Source organism: Leptopilina boulardi, unplaced genomic scaffold (genome assembly GCF_019393585.1).
Source record: "Leptopilina boulardi isolate dan_hultmark-lab unplaced genomic scaffold, ZJU_Lbou_2.1 LbouV2_321, whole genome shotgun sequence".
Lineage (NCBI taxonomy): Eukaryota > Metazoa > Arthropoda > Insecta > Hymenoptera > Figitidae > Leptopilina > Leptopilina boulardi.
The window spans coordinates 18,973-38,788 of NW_026137887.1; the positions used below are offsets into that span (position 1 = coordinate 18,973).

The window sequence follows — 19,816 nt, forward strand, 5'->3', positions numbered from 1 at the left end:
TTATGAAATTCTCAGTCATCAACCATATGCATCCTCATTGTTTAACAATAGTGATGAAATTCGCATTATTGTACAAAATCAAGATTTATCTATTTTACCAAGCAATAGTGTATTACATATTTTTGGAAGGTTGACTAATGCTGATGGAACTGTTGCCACACAAAATATTCATTTCACCAACAATGCGATAGCCTATTTGTTTGATGAAATTCGTTATGAATTGAATGGTATTGAGATTGACCGTTGCAAGTATGTTGGACATACAACTACTATGAAAAACTTGGTTTCCTTAACACCACCTTAACTTAACCGCGCTGAAAATGCAGGAGTTTTCAATATGGAATTGAATACAAGAATGCCATTACAAGATAGATATTTTGATGTATCAATGCCACTTGGTATTATTTTTGGTTTTGCTGAAGATTATAAAAAAATTGTTATGAATGCTAAACATAAACTGATTTTAATAAGAGCACGTAGTGATTTAAATTCTATTATTCAAACGGGCGAAGGTGCAGATAAACAGTTCAAAGTACAAATTAATAAGTGGAATGGTTAGTGCCATATGTTTTACCATCTGATAATAATAAAATCAAATTATTGAAATTTATAGAGAAAGATCCACTAATTTCAATGAGTTTTCGATCGTGGGAAATGTTTGAATATCCTTTAATTCCGTCAAGTACAAGAGTCATGTGGCAAATAAAATCGTCAACACAATTAGAGAAGCCTCGATATGTAATTGTTGGATTCCAAACAGGAAGAAAAGATAAACGTAAAAAGTCTGCCCGTTATTTTGATCACTGCGACATTACAAATGTAAAACTCTTTTTGAACTCACAATCAAATCCTTATGGAAATTTAAATTTTAATCAAAATCAATATTCTATCCAGGATGGAGTTCATCGTAGACGTTCAAGGCTTCAAGAAACCCTGCAACGATTTCATTTTCAAAGAGTTGGTTATACTTCCTCTTGAAGCTGATGCTCAACCTCGAGTTTACCTCTTTGAACCTCCATGTCCTTGGAATTCACTACCTGAACGTTATAAAAGTGAAAATCTCTGGCTAACAAACAATTATCATGGAATCAACTGGATCTCTGGAGATGTATCTTATGACGAACTGCGTACTATTATACAAGAAACATTACGAGGTGCAAAAACTATCTACACGAAAGGTGTTGAAAAAAAGCAGTGGTTAGAAAAATATTTGTTAAATGTTCAAAATTTAGAAGATATAGACTGTCCAGAGATTAAAAATTTTAAAAATGAATCATTGTTAACTACATGTACGCATCATAATACTCAAACTAATCATTGTGCTGTAAACATTGTTATGATTCTTCGAAATTGGTTTCTGAATGTATAGAATGAATTGAGAAATTTATCAGACGGCGTCGATGAAGTGGATTGTACTTATACTACTACTTTAAAATCTTTTTATAAAAATTCTGAATCTTATGTATAATAAATTTTAAATACTTTATCTGAATAAATTAATTAATTAATTTTTAAAAATTAAAAAAACGTCTATTTATTACTTGAATCTATACCCTTAGTATTAAGACTAAATAATGAAGGAAAATAAGAAAAGAGACAATTTTTATGTAAATTTATACGTTTATTTTTCTCACATTTTGAATATTTACAATTTTATATTACAATTATTTTTTCTTTTTATAGTCTAATAATTTTTTATATTATTTATATTCAAATTCGATTACATTAAACTTTCCACAGATATATTTTAATTGTAATTCTTGAGATTGCGCGGCTTCTTTAATCGATGTAAATGATGCAGGTTGAGCTTCGAACCGCTTCGCGAACCTTGCTGGGAGGAAAGTTGTAAATTTTGCATCTAGTTCTGCTACAATCCTACCTCCGAATTTAGTTTGTACCCTCCTTGTTTTATTTACAGTATATAAAACATTTGGAGTCAACTCAGCAAGCGGTTTTGTTGGCAGGAAACTTTCCATGTGACCAATAGCGTTGAGTTTTTGTAAATCCATGATTTATTTTTATATCTGTAAGCAGAAGTAAATGGAAAATTTTAATATAAAAATCAAAATTAAGCTGTGAGGGGAGTGGGTTAAAAAAAAGGATTTAAAGTAGAATATATATTCCTTATAGAAGATGGAGTAGTGATGCTAATGCTGTGGCTGCTGTTGATGTTGTTGCTTCAGTATATCTGTAACAGTTATGCGATCTCTAGGCTTGTACTCCGCATTATATCCCATCAACCTTACTCTTCTTTTTCTCCTACTTAAAAAAAGAAACTGCGCACGCAACTCACCAAATATACTATGTATCCCTACTCTATTATAATAATGCGCACGCAAGATGATTAAAAATAGAGAGAGGGGGAGTGCGCTTGCAGCTCAACATATACTCTAAACCCCACTCTGGTTGTCAAGAGAATGGAAAGTGGGAGGGTAGGTAAAAAGAAATGAGCAGATGAGTGGGTGGTAGCGGGTGACCAAGTGGGAGAAAAGTGAGTAGAATTTTCAAAAAATGCATACGCAAACGAGTTTAAAAATTTAAAAACTCCCGCGAGTAACAGCGCCATCTTGCGACAACAGTCGGTAACAGCGATCTATGGTAAAGTAGAGTCACCATTGAAAAATAGGGACTTACCATGAAAAAAAGAAATTTTAAAAAGTGGCGTCCTCTTTTGAAAAATAACATTCGTATATGTTAAAATAGTTACATACCATGGAAAATACAATTGGTATGCAAATTAGTGGGTGGAATGTGGGAGGGAAGCTTAAAAAGATATAAGTGGGTGACCAAGTGGGAGGAATGTGGGTGGGATTCTCTATTTTAATGCTACTGCTGCGAGCGTTGAAGGTCTGATGCTGCTGATTCTGGAAGCTGGAACAGAATGACTTTCCTTGCCACGGGAATCGCCTGAGGTACATGTAGGCCCCACCATTCACAACATCCCACCACTGAACTCCATCCCCACTTGACGCATGGACTACCAACGGGCCCGGTGACCGTACGCGCTCATCTGCCGCGCACCTTTCACTTTTGAGTCATCCACTGTGCGCCACTCACAGTCCCGCGCGGTATCTCGCGAACCCTTTGTTCCTCGAGGTTCTAATTATGATTTTTGAATTTTTGGGACCGTATATGTTTATACATAGGGAAGACATATGCAAATTAGGGTGTGGTGGGAGGCCAAGAGGGTGGAAAGTGGGTGGTAATATTTAAAAAAGATATATCCAAATTAGGGTGTGGTGGGAGATGGCCAAAAGGGTGAATGTTTAAAAAATACAAATGCAAATTAGAAGGTGGCCAAAAGGGTGAAAGTTTAAAAAATACAAATGCAAATTATGGGGTGATGGGAGGCCAAGAGGGTTAAAAAACATTCAAAAATTCCCGCGGGCAACAGCGCCATCTAGCGACAACGTCGGAAACTGCAACACATGATAAAGAAGATGCTCCGCCGGTAAAACAGATTTCTACTGCCTGCAAATTTTCGGTCGGTAAGTGGTCTGGAATCCCCATAGCTCTACTACTCTTACACCTACGTATTTTGGCTTTACTAACTCAAAAACAAAGCCAGAACTGATCCAGCACCCTCTGATTTTTTTAAATTGTAAAAAACCAACTTTAATCGGACAAACTCAAACTTAGGAGATGAAAAAATTAAATAATAAATGTTTTTTTAAAAACAAAACTTTACACCTACGTACTTTTGCTCCACTAACACAAACACAAAGCCAGAACTAATCCAGCACCTTCTGAATTTTTTTGAATAAGAAAAACCACCCTTAATCAGACAAATTCAAACTTAGGTATATTACAAAAGTAGCAATCTTTTTAGCACGATGGTTCATATAATACATAGGTGTAATTACACCAATCTTTTTATTAAAAAATTTGTTATTTAATTTTTCTATTTCCTAAGTTTGAATTTGTCCGATAAAGGGTGGTTTTTTCGATTTAAAAAAAATTCACAGCGTGCTGGATCAGTTCTGGATTTGTTTTTGTGTTAATGGAGCAAAAATAAGGTAATGTGTAGGTTCTCTTTATTAAAAAAATCGGTTATTTAATTTTTTATCTTCTAAGTTTGAATTTGTCCGGTTAAGGTTGGTTTTTTTCGATTCAAAAAAATCAGAGGGTGATGGAACAATTCTGGCTTTATATTCGTTTTCAGCGGGTTAAAATACTATAGAAATGGTATGTCTAGTTCAAGAAACAGACAACTTTTTTTGTGTGCTACATGATACAACTTGCTACATGATTAAAGCTGCTGAAAAAGCTTTAAACCGAAGTTAAAATTTTTTTTAAGATATGAAAAAAATTGACACTAATTTTCTCACTAAATGAATCGGAATATGGGAGGACTATCTTACACATATCACAAAACCACTATTTCTACAACTCCCCACATACCCCTTCTTACCTTTCCTCCATTTTCACTAGTCAATTCAACTACACCATTTCTTTACATCATTTTCCGACGCCATCTTAGACCCAAAATTTCCACCACGCCTACGACCAATCACGAATGTGAACTATAATTTGAGCCAATTAAAACATTGAACTATATATCATGACACACTTAGTCCCACCCTTAGCCACGCCTCAATATAATTTGTAAACCATTGCTGACCCACTCTACTTTCCGGTCGGAGTTTTCAATAAGAATTCCGGCGGTAATTCCCCGGGAGCATGCACTTTCCTGGGAATCTTTCCACGTGGGTATTGAAAAGTTAAACAAATAGTGATTATATTTTATTGGTCCTAGAATTCCATTAATGGATTTCTGTTATTGTGTTAGAAAAAATACTAATTTTATTTATGTATTATTATGATTAATATTATTAATAAGAATAATGTTTTATTGTTTTAGATGCCTGTTGGAACTAAAAGACAGATTTGTTGGTGAACTAATTGAAAAATATGGACAGAATGCTACCTATAATTTGAAAAAATTAGTCAAATAATAGAAAGTGGGTTGTCTAAGTAACAAAAATTATATAAATAATGTAAAAACCTGAAACAACAAATAAAAGTTTATTATCTCTCTTATACGTATCTGAAATACCGAAAGCTCTATAGCGCGCGTGTTTCGTATAATTTGTAATTCATATTACTATAAATCACTATAATAATTTATCATTCCATTATGCCACACAATAATTATGTTACTGCTGAATATGTCAGAACAATGTCTGCTGTAGTCATTTTATTATTTTGCTTTATGTTCACTAATAAATGAACATGAGGCAATCCTCGTTTTTGATATTTAACAATGTAGACATATATACGTACTTCGCAAAATAATTTTTCCTTTACAATGACATTAATAAGTTCATTTTTCTTTATCGTAAAAAGTCTGGAAACAAGATACCTCTAGTTCTCTGTATAAAAGTATTTTACTTCCTTAGTTATAAAGGAATTGAATAATTTATAAAACATGTGTTCATAGTAATTTTTTACGAAAATTTTGTTTGTTTATTGTATTTTAGGGAGTTTTATTTCAAAAAATTAGAATTAATAACTAATACATTATGAAATATTATAAAAATTCACTTCACTAACTAATTTGCCTTTCTTGAGAATTATAACTATCACGAATCTCAAAATATCCCTATATTTCACCCCTTTAAGAGGGCACTTGCAGTTGTAGCGCCAAAAAATATACCTTTTTTATGAATTTTTTTTCATATACCATTAAATTTTTTCAAAATATCGATTTATTATTTAAAAGTACATATATTAAACTTGAATTTAAAAAAAAGAAAAGTTAAAAATATTAAATAATTTTAAAGTTATCTCTAGTTAAAGTGACGCACAGTGGGGGAAAAGGCTCTTTTTTAGTTCAAAAAAATCTACAGTCTTCAAATCTTGACCAATTTTCAAATTTAAAGTTTTAAACGAAAGGTTACAAAATTCTCTACAAGACTGTGGTCGCAGTTTCTTTTTAAATAATTATTGTTATTGTTTTGTTTTGCAATACAGTGAAAAATATAGAAATTAAAAAGAAATTCTTATTTCGTATAAATGATTGATAAGTGATCAAAAATGCTTCGAATCATAAAAGAGACTCTTAGCAATAAAAAAATAGATTGTAATGTTTTCAATAATTATAAAACAGTAGTAGGGCTGTACCAGTTCTAAAACACAGGTAATGCAGGTATCTACCTTTCTGACATATGGTAACTCTACTTTACCCTGGCGGATGTTACCGACCGATGTTGCGAGATGGTGCTGTTGCTCGCGGGAATTTTTGAATTGTAACCCTTTTGTCTAGGTTGGTGTTACAGACCGTTGTCGCGAGATAGCGCTGTTGCTCGCGGGAATTTTTGAATTTTAATCCTTTTGACGAGGTTGGTGTTACCGACCGTTGTCGTGAGATGGGGCTGTTGCTCGCGGGAATTTTTGAAATTTTTAACCCGTTTGGTCACCTCTCTTACCACCCACTTTCCACCCTCTTGGTCACCCACAACCCCCCTTATTTGCATATGATTTTTTTAAAATTTAACCCTTTTGGTCGCCTACCCACCCTCATAATTTACATATATGTCTTCTCTATGTATAAACATATACGGTCCCAAAAATTCAAAAATCATAATTAGAACCTCGAGGAACAAAGGGTTCGCGAGATACCGCGCGAAACTGTGGGTGGCGCACAGTGGATGACTCAAAAGTGAAAGGTGTGGGCCACATTTGCGTGTACGGTCACAGGGACCTGTTGGTAGTTCATGCGTCAAGTGGGGATGGAGTTCAGTGGTGGGATGTTGTGTATGGTGGGGACTACATGTACCTCAGGCGATTCCCGTGGCAAGGAAAGTCATTCTGTTCCAGCTTCCAGAATCAGCAGCATCAGACCTCTGGCACTAATTGTATATCTACAGCAATCCTTTTCAGAGGTCTCATTCCAGTACAAAACTTTGTTGAAGAAGCAGTACCAAGAGCATCAGCGTGAGTTAATCTTAGTCTTATATAATTATATCAAATTAATCATAATCCTTTTTTCTGTTTTAGATTCAAGAATATCAAGTCAATCTTCCTACAAGAGACAAACATTCATTTGCATTGCCAAATTTTATAACAGCATTGTAAATTTACTCAAATTATATATCTTTGCATACATTTCTCTTAATATTCACCAATTTGATTATAATTCTATTTCTGTTTCAGATATACTAAAAGTAGAAGAGTGAAGCTTCACAACGGTAGGGAGTCAAAAGTGCCAAAATAAAAGTGCCAATGCCAAATTTCCAAAATTATTCTTTTTCCAATGGACATTTTTTCCAAAAATTCTTTTTTCCAGTGGACATTTGTTCCAAAAGTTCTTTTTTCCAGTGGACAATTTTTCCAAACGTTCTTTTTTTCAAAAAAAATAAAAAATGATAGTCATTTTTAAGAATGCAACTTCACGTTGTGTGCAGCTTCATGTGTTGTTATTAAATTGTCAGTTTGTTAAATAGTTTCTTAAATTCTCGGTTCATTAAATTAAATTGTCAGTTTGTTTAATAGTTTCTTAAATTTTCGGTTCATTAAATTAAATTGTCAGTTTTAAATTAAATTTTCTGTGAAAAATGGCAGAGTTATTACACGTTGGAAAAAAAACTTATTTACATTGTGACGGCTATTTATATTACAAACACTCCGATGGAAAAGCCTTCGTTAAATATTGGAGATGTCAGAATACATCTGAATGTGGACCTCGAGCTATAACAGTTACTGTTGGGGACACTGTAACAATACGGAAAGGGTGTAAACCTGAGGACCACACTCATGCTCCGAATCGCGAAAAAGTTACTTCCTTGAGGGTTATTGCCGATGTCAAAAATGATGCCACTGAACATCCGGAAATACCACCGGCTCAAGTTTTGCGATCTCGTTTACATGAGGTGCTGACAGCAGTTTTGGCAGAACTGCCAGATCGCCAAAATATAAGGAAATGCGTGCAGAAGGTTGGCATAATCGCTTCCGTGTAGTAACAGGGCGAGATCATTCGAGTTTGTACGCATTTTTTCGTGAACTGCAGAAGGAACAAGGAGACACAGACACAATGTTAAGACAGCTTTCGATTGGACAAAGAATTAAAAAATCCCGGGATAAAAAGGCAGATGATGGAAGACCGAATTTTTAATATCGTCAACAGTTATGAAACTTTTCTTCAAGAAGATAACATTTTAGGATACTTGAAAGCTATCGGCTATCATTTACACTTTTAATCACAATTTTTTAAGAACTTTGGAAATTTTTTTTAATTTTGGAAATTTTTTACTTTGGCAATTTTTTACTTTGGAAATTTGTGTCCTTTGGAAATTTTGTATTTTGGAAAAAATATACTTTGGAACTTTTAAGTTTTGGATATTTTTCTTGGCAATTTTGGATTGGCAATTTTTGTTTGGCATTTTTGTACCCCAATCCTTCACAACATCATCTTCGGGAGACATCTTTAAAAAGGGTTTGTCATCTAGCACTACCCCCACACCTCACCCCTTCATCACCACTACTTCCTTTCCAACTTGTTCCAAATTCTTTTGATAGGTTTTTCAGATTTTTTTAGGTTATTTTCAGCATTTTTTAGCGTTCTTTTCAGTATTATTTTCAGCGTTCTTTTCAGATTTTTTCAGCTTTTTCCTCATTTAATCCTTTTCAGAATTTAAAAAAAATGGCTAACCGTAAAAATATCGAAACATCTAAACCATACACCTCTATTGATAGTTTCAATGAGATTTGTGAAGCCTCAGACAATTTCATTGATGCTGCCAATATAGAGTTATGCTCTAGAAAATCCGGTGACGATCGACTCATTAGTGCGTTTCAGTGGCATCAAAAGTCTAGACAAAATTATGCAATTTTAATTAAATTTTTTTTAAAATACAGCTTCTCAGTTCCTCAAAAACATAGGATCTTAACGTTATTACATCATATAAATTACTTGAAATGCCACTTTGATTCGCTAGTGAAGAACGGTGCAGGACTTAATCAAACAAATCAAAAAATTAAATGGGCTCTAACTGATTCGGCTTCAAATAATCGATTACAAACCGGTACAGTCATTAATTTAAGTCACTTAGATGTTAATGAATTTTTAGATGATGCCTTTGTTCCTTTTGAAAATCACATTAAAACTTGCTTAGACACGTTCGGTCCGTTGAAAGTATATACAGTATTCAATGCAAAATATAAAAAACTTTTACCTGACGGCACTACAGAATTCGATATAAAATATTTCATTAATAAGTCAGAGTCAATTTTCCCTTCAACTGAGTTACGCGATTGGTATAATGATTATGTACAGCAGAAAACCATTAACGAAATTGAAGATTTTCAAGATAAAGAATCAAATTGGCAACTCTATTCAATCCATAGATTAGATGTCAATATTAACAAATACAATCCTTTGCGTGTTGGTTCTTTTATTGATCTACCGCTATCTATTAAAGCTAAACGTGCCTGTGTCAATGTCAGAAATATCTGCTTCAAGGGCTCTTCTTTGACTTATCCACTTATCGCATTTGAAGTACGTATGTTCTGCATCGTCTTTTTCGAAGTTACAGTACACACATGATGGGCTATTTGCCTTCTTCATCTTGTATAGGTAGACTTGAAAAAACCCGTGGCCTGTGAGGAATTGTGTGAGGAAAAAATTTGTTTCTCCAAATTTCCTATCAATCCATGGAGCGATTTGCCATATTAATTTGGCCGTTCATCTGCCTTTAGAATCTCCTTCCCATCGACGTTGCCATGTTAGCATTGTTACCTCTCTGACATTTTTCTTTGCTTGACGGTTTTCTACGTTTTCTTCTCGTTGATAGATTTTTTTGCTTTCATCTGCTATCAGAATAAGGAGGCCTCTTCTGGCAACTAGTTCCATCACACGTTTACCTCTTGAATCAGGGCGTCGCATGCCCCATTCCACCGCTTTTGCGTTGAAATCACCTGCTACAATTTTTTGTAAGTTGGTGTCTACAAGGAAATCTTCTAATTTGTCCAATTTATTTTGGAAATCGTTAATGCTTTCGTTTGAAGTGAAGTAGCAGCTAACAAACACAGTATCGCCGCTCTGGACCCATACAAAGCCTTCTTCAGATCCATGATTGTCTACAGGTACTATATTCGCATTTCTTATCCAGATAGCGGCAGCTTTTAACTTATCTCGAAACCAATTTTGATTATCGCTATCTTTATACTGATCACATAGTATCAGGACGTCAATCTGTTTCTCAAGAAGGATATAGGACAGCAAATCAGTTGCCGTTCGACTTCTGTTCAAGTTCCCCTGGAGTACGTTGCTCATCTTTCCTGCTTTTCCTTTTCATTTCTGAGCTCTTCTCTAAAAACTTGGCACTTCCCTGTTCCAGGAACATGATTTGTCAATTCCTTATCGAGTTTTTGATCCGTACACAGGACGCAACTTAATAACAACTTAATAATTTTAACATTTCTTAATTTAAAACGAAACATCTTCTATTATATTAAGTTAACAAATTTCGTAAAACGACACCGACCCCGTGACCTAGACACCGTCCTTGAAAAATCTATTTTCAATTATTTTCAAATAAATCAAAATACTTTGCATATATGCTGTTAGAAAATTTTACAAACTATTTTTATGTAACATCTTTTTGCAATTTTAACCCGCAAAAGGGTTATTTTGCAATTTTTTAAGAATTTTTTGATTTTTTTAATTTTTTATTATTATTTTTTATTATTTATTGTTGTTTTTTCAATTTATAGTTAGTAACCTATAATATTGTGTCTAATTTTAAGTGTCATTAAAATCAAATGTTTTTAACTTAATAATTTTAACATTTCTTAATTTAAAACGAAACATCTTCTATTATATTAAGTTAACAAATTTCGAAAAACGACACCGACCCCGTGACCTCGACACCGTCCTTGAAAAATCTATTTTCAATTTTTTTCAAATAAATCAAAATACTTTGCATATATGCTGTTAGAAAATCTTACAAACTATTTTTATGTAACATCTTTTTTCAATTTTAACCCGAAAATGGGTTATTTTGCAATTTTAACACGAAAAAGGGTTATTTTGCAATTTTTTAAGAATTTTTTGATTTTTTCAACTTTTTATTATTTATTGTTGTTTTTTCAATTTTTAGTTAGAAACCTATAATATTGTGTCTAATTTTAAGTGTCATTAAAATCAAATGTTTTTAACTTAATAATTTTAACATTTCTTAATTTAAAACGAAACATCTTCTATTATATTAAGTTAACAAATTTCGAAAAACGACACCGACCCCGTGACCTCGACACCGTCCTTGAAAAATCTATTTTCAATTATTTTCAAATCAATCAAAATACTTTGCATATATGCTGTTAGAAAATCTTACAAACTATTTTTATGTAACATCTTTTTTCAATTTTAACCCGAAAAAGGGTTATTTTGCAATTTTTTAAAAATTTTTTGATTTTTTCAATTTTTTATTATTATTTTTTATTATTTATTTTTGTTTTTTCAATTTTTAGTAAGTAACCTATAATCTTGTGTCTAATTTTAAGTGTCATTAAAATCAAATGTTTTTAACTTAATAATTTTAACATTTCTTAATTTAAAACGTAACATCTTCTATTATATTAAGTTAACAAATTTCGTAAAACGACACCGACCCCGTGACCTCGACACCGTCCTTGAAAAATCTATTTTCAATTATTTTGAAATAAATCAAAATACTTTGCATATATGCTGTTAGAAAATTTTACAAACTATTTTTATGTAACATCTTTTTGCAATTTTAACCCGCAAAAGGGTTATTTTGCAATTTTTTAAGAATTTTTTGATTTTTTCAATTTTTTATTATTATTTTTTATTATTTATTGTTGTTTTTTCAATTTATAGTTAGTAACCTATAATATTGTGTCTAATTTTAAGTGTCATTAAAATCAAATGTTTTTAACTTAATAATTTTAACATTTCTTAATTTAAAACGAAACATCTTCTATTATATTAAGTTAACAAATTTCGAAAAACGACACCGACCCCGTGACCTCGACACCGTCCTTGAAAAATCTATTTTCAATTATTTGCAAATAAATCAAAATACTTTGCATATATGCTGTTAGAAAATTTTACAAACTATTTTTATGTAACATCTTTTTTCAATTTTAACCCGAAAAAGGGTTATTTTGCAATTTTTTAAAAATTTTTTGATTTTTTTAATTTTTAGGGTTTCGTGGCCCATGGTTGAAAGCCTTATAGTTTCACTTTGGCGTCCGTCTGTCCGTAGTATATTTTGGGGCACCACAGCTCCCAAATTCAAATTTTGGGGCCCCACAGATCCCAAATTAAACTTTTGGGGCACCACAGATCCCAAATTCAAATTTTGGGGCCCCACAGATCCGAAATTCGAATTTTGGGGCACCACAGATCCCAAATTCAAATTTTGGGGCACCATAGCTTCCAAATTCGAATTTTGGGGCACCACAGATCCCAAATTCAAATTTTGGGGCACCATAGCTCCCAAATTCAAATTTTGGGGCCCCACAGATCCCAAATCTCCATTTACTGAATGGACATTTTCCCGAATGGACATTACATGTCCCATTAGTTAACATGCCCCTGTAATTGACATGTCCCAGTAGTTGACCTGTCTCAGTAATTGACATGTCTCAATAGTTGACATGTCCAAGAGTTGACATGTATAATAGTGGACATTATCGAAAGGACATTTTACCTAATGTTTTTGTTTGTGAAACAAAAAAGATAAATGATAGAAAAAAGACCTCCACTCCACAGCCACTCTTTCTTTTTTCTTTCATTTACCTTTTTTTTCAATTTTGATTTTTGACAATTTTTTATTTTCTTTGATTTCCATTTTTTAAAAATTTTGCCATACATTTTTTTTTATAATAAAAATTTTGCTAAATAAATAAAATTTAATAGTACATAAAATTTATAAAATAAATTTTATTATTTATTTTCAAATTATTTATTTTTGATTTATTTTTTTTTAATTAAAATTTAAAGTGCCACGAAACCCTAGATGTAGGCGCAATTGCGCCTAGTTCTTTTCCTATTTTTTATTATTATTTTTTATTATTTATTGTTTTTTTTTCTATTTTTAGTTAGTAACCTATAATATTGTGTCTAATTTTAAGTGTCATTAAAATCAAATGTTTTTAACTTAATAATTTTAACATTTCTTAATTTAAAACGAAACATCTTCTATTATATTAAGTTAACAAATTTCGAAAAACGACACCGACCCCGTGACCTCGACACCGTCCTTGAAAAATCTATTTTCAATTATTTGCAAATAAATCAAAATACTTTGCATATAGGCTGTTAGAAAATTTTACAAACTATTTTTATGTAACATCTTTTTTCAATTTTAACCCGAAAAAGGGTTATTTTGCAATTTTTTAAGAATTTTTTGAATTTTACAATTTTTTATTATTATTTTTTATTATTTATTGTTGTTTTTTCAATTTTTAGTTAGTAACCTATAATATTGTGTCTAATTTTAAGTGTGATTAAAATCAAATGTTTTTAACTTAATAATTTTAACATTTCTTAATTTAAAACGAAACATCTTCTATTATATTAAGTTAACAAATTTCGAAAAACGACACCGACCCCGTGACCTCGACACCGTCCTTGAAAAATCTATTTTCAATTTTTTTCCAATAAATCAAAATACTTTGCATATATGCTGTTAGAAAATCTTACAAACTATTTTTATGTAACATCTTTTTTTAATTTTAACCCGAAAAAGGGTTATTTTGCAATTTTTTAAGAATTTTTTGATTTTTTCAACTTTTTATTATTTATTGTTGTTTTTTCAATTTTTAGTTAGTAACCTATAATATTGTGTCTAATTTTAAGTGTCATTAAAATCAAATGTTTTTAACTTAATAATTTTAACATTTCTTAATTTAAAACGAAACATCTTCTATTATATTAAGTTAACAAATTTCGAAAAACGACACCGACCCCGTAACCTCGACACCGTCCTTGAAAAATCTAGTTTCAATTATTTGCAAATAAATCAAAATACTTTGCATATAGGCTGTTAGAAAATTTTACAAACTATTTTTATGTAACATCTTTTTTCAATTTTAACCCGAAAAAGGGTTATTTTGCAATTTTTTAAGAATTTTTTGATTTTTTCAATTTTTTATTAATATTTTTTATTATTTATTGTTGTTTTTTCAATTTTTAGTTAGTAACCTATAATATTGTGTCTAATTTTAAGTGTCATTAAAATCAAATGTTTTTAACTTAATAATTTTAACATTTCTTAATTTAAAACGAAACATCTTCTATTATATTAAGTTAACAAATTTCGAAAAACGACACCGACCCCGTGACCTCGACACCGTCCTTGAAAAATCTATTTTCAATTATTTTCAAATAAATCAAAATACTTTGCATATATGCTGTTAGAAAATCTTACAAACTATTTTTATGTAACATCTTTTTTCAATTTTATCCCGCAAAAGGGTTATTTTGCAATTTTTTAAGAATTTTTTGATTTTTTCAATTTTTTATTATTATTTTTTATTATTTACATTTGTTTTTTTAATTTTTAGTTAGTAACCTATAATATTGTGTCTAATTTTAAGTGTCATTAAAATCAAATGTTTGTAACTTAATAATTTTAACATTTCTTAATTTAAAACGAAACATCTTCTATTATATTAAGTTAACAAATTTCGAAAAACGACACCGACCCCGTGACCTCGACACCGTCCTTGAAAAATATATTTTCAATTATTTTCAAATAAATCAAAATACTTTGCATATATGCTGTTAGAAAATCTTACAAACTATTTTTATGTAACATCTTTTTTCAATTTTAACCCGAAAAAGGGTTATTTTGCAATTTTTTAAGAATTTTTTGATTTTTTCAACTTTTTATTATTTATTGTTGTTTTTTCAATTTTTAGTTAGTAACCTATAATATTGTGTCTAATTTTAAGTGTCATTAAAATCAAATGTTTTTAACTTAATAATTTTAACATTTCTTAATTTAAAACGAAACATCTTCTATTATATTAAGTTAACAAATTTCGAAAAACGACACCGACCCCGTGACCTCGACACCGTCCTTGAAAAATCTATTTTCAATTATTTTCAAATAAATCAAAATACTTTTCATATATGCTGTTAGAAAATCTTACAAACTATTTTTATGTAACATCTTTTTTCAATTTTAACCCGAAAAAGGGTTATTTTGAAATTTTTTAAGAATTTTTTGATTTTTTCAATTTTTTATTATTATTTTTTATTATTTATTGTTGTTTTTTCAATTTTTAGTTAGAAACCTATAATATTGTGTCTAATTGTAAGTGTCATTAAAATCAAATGTTTTTAACTTAATAATTTTAACATTTCTTAATTTAAAACGAAACATCTTCTATTATATTAAGTTAACAAATTTCGAAAAATGACACCGACCCCGTGACCTTGACACCGTCCTTGAAAAATCTATTTTCAATTATTTTCAAATAAATCAAAATACTTTGCATATATGCTGTTAGAAAATCTTACAAACTATTTTTATGTAACATCTTTTTTCAATTTTAACCCGAAAAAGGGTTATTTTACAATTTTTTAAGAATTTTTTCAACTTTTTATTATTTATTGTTGTTTTTTCAATTTTTAGTTAGTAACCTATAATATTGTGTCTAATTTTAAGTGTCATTAAAATCAAATGTTTTTAACTTAATAATTTTAACATTTCTTAATTTGAAACGAAACATCTTCTATTATATTAAGTTAACAAATTTCGAAAAACGACACCGACCCCGTGACCTCGACACCGTCCTTGAAAAATCTATTTTCAATTATTTTCAAATAAATCAAAATACTTTGCATATATGCTGTTAGAAAATCTTACAAACTATTTTTATGTAACATCTTTTTTCAATTTTAACCCGAAAAAGGGTTATTTTACAATTTTTTAAGAATTTTTTCAACTTTTTATTATTTATTGTTGTTTTTTCAATTTTTAGTTAGTAACCTATAATATTGTGTCTAATTTTAAGTGTCATTAAAATCAAATGTTTTTAACTTAATAATTTTAACAGTTTTTAATTTAAAACGAAACATCTTCTATTATATTAAGTTAACAAATTTCGAAAACGACACCGACCCCGTGACCTCGACACCGTCCTTGAAAAATCTATTTTTAATTATTTTCAAATAAATCAAAATACTTTTCATATATGCTGTTAGAAAATCTTACAAACTATTTTTATGTAACATCTTTTTTCAATTTTAACCCGAAAAAGGGTTATTTTGCAATTTTTTAAGAATTTTTTGATTTTTTCAACTTTTTATTATTTATTGTTGTTTTTTCAATTTTTAGTTAGAAACCTATAATATTGTGTCTAATTGTAAGTGTCATTAAAATCAAATGTTTTTAACTTAATAATTTTAACAGTTTTTAATTTAAAACGAAACATCTTCTATTATATTAAGTTAACAAATTTCGAAAACGACACCGACCCCGTGACCTCGACACCGTCCTTGAAAAATCTATTTTCAATTATTTTCAAATAAATCAAAATACTTTTCATATATGCTGTTAGAAAATCTTACAAACTATTTTTATGTAACATCTTTTTTCAATTTTATCCCGAAAAAGGGTTATTTTGCAATTTTTTAAGAATTTTTTGATTTTTTCAATTTTTTATTATTATTTTTTATTATTTACATTTGTTTTTTTAATTTTTAGTTAGTAACCTATAATATTGTGTCTAATTTTAAGTGTCATTAAAATCAAATGTTTTTAACTTAATAATTTTAACATTTCTTAATTTAAAACGAAACATCTTCTATTATATTAAGTTAACAAATTTCGAAAACGACACCGACCCCGTGACCTCGACACCGTCCTTGAAAAATCTAGTTTCAATTATTTGCAAATAAATCAAAATACTTTGCATATAGGCTGTTAGAAAATTTTACAAACTATTTTTATGTAACATCTTTTTTCAATTTTTACCCGAAAAAGGGTTATTTTGCAATTTTTTAAGAATTTTTTGATTTTTTCAATTTTTTAATTATATTTTTTATTATTTATTGTTGTTTTTTCAATTTTTAGTTAGTAACCTATAATATTGTGTCTAATTTTAAGTGTCATTAAAATCAAATGTTTTTAACTTAATAATTTTAACATTTCTTAATTTAAAACGAAACATCTTCTATTATATTAAGTTAACAAATTTCGAAAAACGACACCGACCCCGTGACCTCGACACCGTCCTTGAAAAATCTATTTTCAATTATTTTCAAATAAATCAAAATACTTTGCATATATGCTGTTAGAAAATCTTACAAACTATTTTTATGTAACATCTTTTTTCAATTTTATCCCGAAAAAGGGTTATTTTGCAATTTTTTAAGAATTTTTTGATTTTTTCAATTTTTTATTATTATTTTTTATTATTTACATTTGTTTTTTTAATTTTTAGTTAGTAACCTATAATATTGTGTCTAATTTTAAGTGTCATTAAAATCAAATGTTTTTAACTTAATAATTTTAACATTTCTTAATTTAAAACGAAACATCTTCTATTATATTAAGTTAACAAATTTCGAAAAACGACACCGACCCCGTGACCTCGACACCGTCCTTGAAAAATCTATTTTCAATTATTTTCAAATAAATCAAAATACTTTGCATATATGCTGTTAGAAAATCTTACAAACTATTTTTATGTAACATCTTTTTTCAATTTTATCCCGCAAAAGGGTTATTTTGCAATTTTTTAAGAATTTTTTGATTTTTTCAATTTTTTATTATTATTTTTTATTATTTACATTTGTTTTTTTAATTTTTAGTTAGTAACCTATAATATTGTGTCTAATTTTAAGTGTCATTAAAATCAAATGTTTTTAACTTAATAATTTTAACCTTTCTTAATTTAAAACGAAACATCTTCTATTATATTAAGTTAACAAATTTCGAAAAACGACACCGACCCCGTGACCTCGACACCGTCCTTGAAAAATCTATTTTCAATTATTTTCAAATAAATCAAAATACTTTGCATATATGCTGTTAGAAAATCTTACAAACTATTTTTATGTAACATCTTTTTTCAATTTTAACCCGAAAAAGGGTTATTTTGCAATTTTTTAAGAATTTTTTGATTTTTTCAACTTTTTATTATTTATTGTTGTTTTTTCAATTTTTAGTTAGTAACCTATAATATTGTGTCTAATTTTAAGTGTCATTAAAATCAAATGTTTTTAACTTAATAATTTTAACATTTCTTAATTTAAAACGAAACATCTTCTATTATATTAAGTTAACAAATTTCGAAAAACGACACCGACCCCGTGACCTCGACACCGTCCTTGAAAAATCTATTTTCAATTATTTTCAAATAAATCAAAATACTTTTCATATATGCTGTTAGAAAATCTTACAAACTATTTTTATGTAACATCTTTTTTCAATTTTAACCCGAAAAAGGGTTATTTTGCAATTTTTTAAGAATTTTTTGATTTTTTCAATTTTTTATTATTATTTTTTATTATTTATTGTTGTTTTTTCAATTTTTAGTTAGAAACCTATAATATTGTGTCTAATTTTAAGTGTCATTAAAATCAAATGTTTTTAACTTAATAATTTTAACATTTCTTAATTTAAAACGAAACATCTTCTATTATATTAAGTTAACAAATTTCGAAAAACGACACCGACCCCGTGACCTCGACACCGTCCTTGAAAAATCTATTTTCAATTATTTTCAAATAAATCAAAATACTTTTCATATATGCTGTTAGAAAATCTTACAAACTATTTTTATGTAACATCTTTTTTCAATTTTAACCCGAAAAAGGGTTATTTTGCAATTTTTTAAGAATTTTTTCAACTTTTTATTATTTATTGTTGTTTTTTCAATTTTTAGTTAGTAACCTATAATATTGTGTCTAATTGTAAGTGTCATTAAAATCAAATGTTTTTAACTTAATAATTTTAACATTTCTTAATTTGAAACGAAACATCTTCTATTATATTAAGTTAACAAATTTCGAAAAACGACACCGACCCCGTGACCTCGACACCGTCCTTGAAAAATCTATTTTCAATTATTTTCAAATAAATCAAAATACTTTGCATATATGCTGTTAGAAAATCTTACAAACTATTTTTATGTAACATCTTTTTTCAATTTTAACCCGAAAAAGGGTTATTTTACAATTTTTTAAGAATTTTTTGATTTTTTCAACTTTTTATTATTTATTGTTGTTTTTTCAATTTTTAGTTAGTAACCTATAATATTGTGTCTAATTTTAAGTGTCATTAAAATCAAATGTTTTTAACTTAATAATTTTAACAGTTTTTAATTTAAAACGAAACATCTTCTATTATATTAAGTTAACAAATTTCGAAAACGACACCGACCCCGTGACCTCGACACCGTCCTTGAAAAATCTATTTTTAATTATTTTCAAATAAATCAAAATACTTTGCATATATGCTGTTAGAAAATGTTACAAACTATTTTTATGTAACATCTTTTTTCAATTTTTACCCGAAAAAGGGTTATTTTGCAATTTTTTAAGAATTTTTTTCAACTTTTTATTATTTATTGTTGTTTTTTCAATTTTTAGTTAGTAACCTATAATATTGTGTCTAATTTTAAGTGTCATTAAAATCAAATGTTTTTAACTTAATAATTTTAACAGTTTTTAATTTAAAACGAAACATCTTCTATTATATTAAGTTAACAAATTTCGAAAAACGACACCGACCCCGTGACCTCGACACCGTCCTTGAAAAATCTATTTTCAATTATTTTCAAATAAATCAAAATACTTTGCATATATGCTGTTAGAAAATCTTACAAACTATTT

General features: G+C 29.0%; 1 long non-coding RNA gene across 4 annotated transcripts; it reads right to left on the minus strand.

Annotated features, from left to right (window-relative positions):
* Nucleotides 1-14,546: 14,546 nt before the first annotated feature.
* Nucleotides 14,547-19,491, minus strand: LOC127284270 (uncharacterized). Of its 4 annotated transcripts, XR_007843462.1 has the most exons (6): nt 19,373-19,491; nt 17,941-18,667; nt 16,691-16,830; nt 16,106-16,321; nt 15,617-15,757; nt 14,547-15,267 (listed from the first exon to the last, which is right to left on the minus strand). It is a non-coding gene; the product is annotated as an uncharacterized LOC127284270 (long non-coding RNA). The 4 variants fall into 4 exon arrangements; XR_007843459.1 differs by lacking the exon at nt 19,373-19,491 and having other exon boundaries at nt 17,941-18,821; XR_007843461.1 differs by lacking the exons at nt 16,691-16,830; nt 19,373-19,491 and having other exon boundaries at nt 18,157-18,821.
* Nucleotides 19,492-19,816: the final 325 nt, after the last annotated feature.